This window comes from Mustela nigripes, chromosome 12 (assembly GCF_022355385.1).
Source record: "Mustela nigripes isolate SB6536 chromosome 12, MUSNIG.SB6536, whole genome shotgun sequence".
NCBI classification, from domain to species: domain Eukaryota; kingdom Metazoa; phylum Chordata; class Mammalia; order Carnivora; family Mustelidae; genus Mustela; species Mustela nigripes.
Genome location: NC_081568.1, coordinates 135,301,142 through 135,305,691, shown reverse-complemented (window position 1 = coordinate 135,305,691; position 4,550 = coordinate 135,301,142). Strand labels below are relative to the sequence as shown.

Genomic DNA, 4,550 nt, shown 5'->3' with positions numbered 1-4,550 from the left:
TCTCTCTTCCTCTGCCTCTGTCCCTCTGTTGCTGCTGCTGCTGCTGCTCTCTCTCTCAAATAAATAAATAAAAATCTATGAAGTAAGTATAAACAAATAAAATTTAGCTTCCACTATTAGATGGGAAAGAGGTGTATTTAGGGACTGTGGCTTCTGGGTAGAATGACCATGAGTCACACCATGGTCTAATTGGTTAGTTATGGCTCCATAGCTCAGGGGTTAGAGCACTGGTCTTGTAATTGGCTAGTCATGACCACTGAACTTCTACAGCCTGGGTCTGATTCAGTGTTTGGGTTTCTCACAAAGTGCTGGACACTTGGTGAATTTTTTTTTTTTTAAGATTTTATTTATTTATTTGACAGAGAGAGAGAGAGTTCACAAGTAGGTAGAGAGGCAGGCAGAGAGAGAGGGGGATGCAGGCTCCCTGTTGAGCAGAGAGCCCAATGTGGGGCTCGATCCCAGGACCCTGAGATCATGACCTAAGCTGAAAGCAGAGGCTTAGCCCACTGAGCCACCCAGGCACCCCCACTTGGTGAATTTTTGACAAACTTGACAAGTTTTGAGGTCTTATTCATGTTCATGGTAACTTGCAGCAGAAGGCATGATTTAAGAAAACCTCTTTACCCTAAGGGTCAAACAGCAGGGAGGAAGGGTTATCAAAGCCCTACGGCAGAAAGATCCATCTAAGGCTTTGGATTGTTGATCATGCAGATTAAGAAAGTAAAGCAGCTCCAGTGCTCACTCACAGCCCAGTCATGGCTTTGCCACTCACTAAGTGATTCTCTCAGCTCAAATTATCTATAAAACAGGGCTTATGATATTTGTATCTACCTCCAGGAGATGTTGCGGGAATTAACTGAGATAATGTAGACGAAGAATTTTACAGAATGCCTACCACAAAGTAGGTGGTCAATGAATGTCAGCTAATAACAGTGGTGATGGTATTTGTACAAGAGTATGAGAGGACTTTTTTTTTTTTAAAGATTTTATTTATTTATTTGACACAGAGAGAGAGATCACAAGCAGGCAGAGAGGCAGGCAGAGAGAGAAGGTGAAGCAGGCTCCCCGCTGAGCAGAGAGCCCGATGTGGGGCTCGATCCCAGGACCCTGAGATCACGAGCTGAGCTGAATGAAGGCAGAGGCTTTACCCACTGAGCCACCCAGGTGCCCCAAGTATGAGAGGACTTTTAAGGTCTCATTTGGTTTTAATCCCTCCTGCTGAGTCTACTGTAAATGTCTGCATGTAGTAGACCCCAAATGTATATGGTGAGTTGAGTGAAATGGAAGGGAGGTGTTAATTAGATTGGCATTCTCTTGACGAGTGTTAGCTGGAACTTGGCTCTTGGGGGCTGAATGTCAAGGAGAGGCACTCACTGAGAACAGAGGTAATTTAGGGCTGAATGCTAGTTACAATATGGTCTGTACCTGTCTTCCACCAGGTGAGATGTGTGCTTCATGAAGCTGGTTACATTTGTTTCCGAACCTGTTTTAGCAGGTTGTAATTGCTCCTGTAATTATAAAATCTAATTAAAATTTACGTGAGCCAATGAAATATGAAGTTGGAAAGAAACTTGTTATTTCAACGGAAACTAAGTTGTATCTGTTGAAAATATTCAGTAAAGATAAGGTGGTTGAGCAGGTATGGTGGGGACAACTGTGAATACTGTGGGGAGGAGATCCTAGAAACCTAGAAGCAATTTGCATTTAGATTGCTTCATAAATGTGTCCAAGTTTCTCCTACACACAAAAATGCAAAGCGTTCTGGGTGTGATTTAATAAGTAACCCAGTGTTGAGGTCCCTGGTCTCAGTTCTATATACTGAAAAAAAAGAAAAAGAAAAAGAAAAAGAAAGGGCAAATAATGGGTGGCTCAGTCAGGTAAGTGTTCGACTCTGAATTTTGGCTCAGGTCGTGATCTCAGGGTGGTTCGACGGAGTCCAGGTCAGGCTCTGCTCTGAGCACGGAGCCCACTTGCAATTCTCCCTCTCTCCTTCTCCGTTGCCCTTCCCCACATGCTTTCTCTCTTAAAAAAAAGAAAGAAGAAAAAAAGGCAAATGAGTATTAAAAATGTTTGACCCGGAGGTACCTGGGTGGCTCAGTTGGTGAAGCATCTGACTTTGGCTCAGGGTGTGATCTGAGGTCTTGTGGGGTCTTGGGACTGAGCCCCTCCTTGGGCTCCCTGCTCAGCAGGGAGCCTGCTTGTCCCTCCGCCTCTGCTCCTCCCCACATTCGTGATCACACTCTCTCTCTCAAATAAATAAATAAAATCTTTTTTAAAAAGTTAGACATAAGTGTGCTCTGTGTGTGTGTGTGTGATTCCATTTTAACCAATATACTCCATAATACTGGTTCAATGATAGTACTTCCGAAGAATAATGTGTTAAGGAAAAGCATTCTAATTCATTACTGACATGGCTTTGTTAATTTTTATCATAAACAACGACAATATTTTTTTCCCTATAGTTTTATTTACTCATCTATTTCCTATTCCTTCATTCATCTGTATGTTGTTCAACAAAGACACAAACAGGGCAGAGCACTATGGTATGAGTTATGAACAGGTTGATATGTACAAACAAATGACCTGGAACTTTCTTTTTTTTTTTAACAATACTAATTAAAAAAATTGTATTTACTTAGAAGCATTCAGAATGTCAACAAAACAGCTGCAACTTTTTTTTTTTTTTGCAATTACAGAGTGGTATTCAGTTAACAGAACAATTATTTTGTAGAAGCTGCATCGGAGACAACTGAAGATGAAAAACTACCATCCCCTTATATAACTCATTTGTGCTGTGCACCAACAAGAACCTGCTTTAAGTTTCCATGCCAATTTACAACCCCCATACTGCACCAGGCAAGGTTAGTGGCTCTTGAAAATACCACCAGGACAGGGCTATCTAAAGACACATTCGGTAGTGTGTTAACTATACAAAAAAAGACACCGTACAGTTTAAAAACAACTCTTACACAGCCTTACATTTCAATTTTTTTCTTTAAAAGGGGTGAGTTGTGTACAGGGGGGTTCAATGCTTTATAGACAAGGGGAAAAAATGGCGCTAGAACCAACTTATTCATCATCATCATCATCTTCTTCTTCATCTTCATCTTCATCTTCTTCATCTTCCTCCTCCTCCTCCTCTTCCTTCTTTTTTTGCTCTTTTCAGCCTTGACGACTCCCTTTTTGGCCGCATCAGGCTTTCCTTCAGCTCGGTATGCAGCAATGTCCTTTTCATATTTTTCCTTCAGCTTAGCAGCCTTCTTTTCACTGCTTGTCATCTGCAGCAGTGTTACTCCACATTTCTCCCAGTTTCTTTGCAACATCACCGATGGATAGGCCTGGATATTCTCCTTTGATTTTTGGGCGATCCTCAGAACAAAACAAGAAAAGGCCGAAGGAGGCCTCTGGGGTGCATTGGGATCCCTGAACTTCTTTTTTGGTTTCCCCTTTAGGGAGAATATAAGTTTTCATTTCTCTTTCATAACGGGCCTTGTCAGCCTTTGCCATGTCTTCAAATTTTCCTTTCTCTTTAGCAGACATGGTCTTCCACCTTCCTGAGCCCTTCTTAGAAAACTCTGAGAAGCTGACTGAAGCATCTGGGTGCTGCTTCTTGTGCTCCTCTCGGCAAGTTTGCACAAAGAATGCACATGATGACATTTTGCCTCTCGGCTTCTTAGGATCTCCTTTGCCCGTGGTTAATTATTTTCCTCAGCGAGGCACAGAGTCGCCCAGTGCCCGTCTGGCTCTCACTTGCCCCGGCGCTGTCGCTATGGAGCTCAATGTACTGCAGTGGCTGTCGACCTGGAACTTTCTGATTTAGGTGGGTTTATAGTCTTCTACAGCAGTATTTATTTATTTGTTTGTTTGTTTATTTATTTATAGAGTACACAAGCCCGTGCAAGCTGGAGCAGGGAGGGGCAGAGGGGGAAAATCTCAAAGCAGACTCCACACTGAGCACGGCTTAATGTCAGGATCCTGAGATCATGACCTGAGCTGAAACCGGGAGTTGGAGGCTGAACCAGCTGAGCCACCCCGGTGCCCCTAGAGCACCATTTCCCCACCCTGTCCCTTCAGTGGAGTTGCCTTAGAAGTTTTGAAAAACACTCGGACCTGCCTGGGCTCCTTCCCCATAGATTCTGATTCTGTATGTTTAGGGCTGGGTCTGCGCATCAGGCTTTCCAAAAGCTCTCCGGCAGTGTTAATTTTCAGGAGGATGGAGAACCACTGGCTAGAAAGAAAGGTGAGACGGGTGTAAAGGGAATGTGAGAAATAGAAACTTCCAGTTAGTACATGTACTGGTGGGGTCGTTCTTTTGTGGTGGACCTCACAAGGGGACACCGAGGAACCCACTGCCAGGACCACATCATCTGTGCCACCCTCAGAGAGATGGAGGGTGGACATTTGCCCAGGTCCTCTAAAGAAACATGAATGAATTTGGATACAAGCCCAAATTACAACTGGGTCATCTGGGCTAGGGACTTTAAATATTCTCATGACCAAAAGATGTGTGTCTGTGATAAACAATGGCATTTGAAGCTTCACACCTGCTT

General features: G+C 43.4%; 1 pseudogene; it reads right to left on the bottom strand.

Moving 5' to 3' along the window:
- Positions 1-3,005: 3,005 nt before the first annotated feature.
- On the bottom strand, positions 3,006-3,810 carry LOC132028021 (high mobility group protein B1-like; annotated as a pseudogene).
- Between the last annotated feature and the right edge of the window lie 740 nt (positions 3,811-4,550).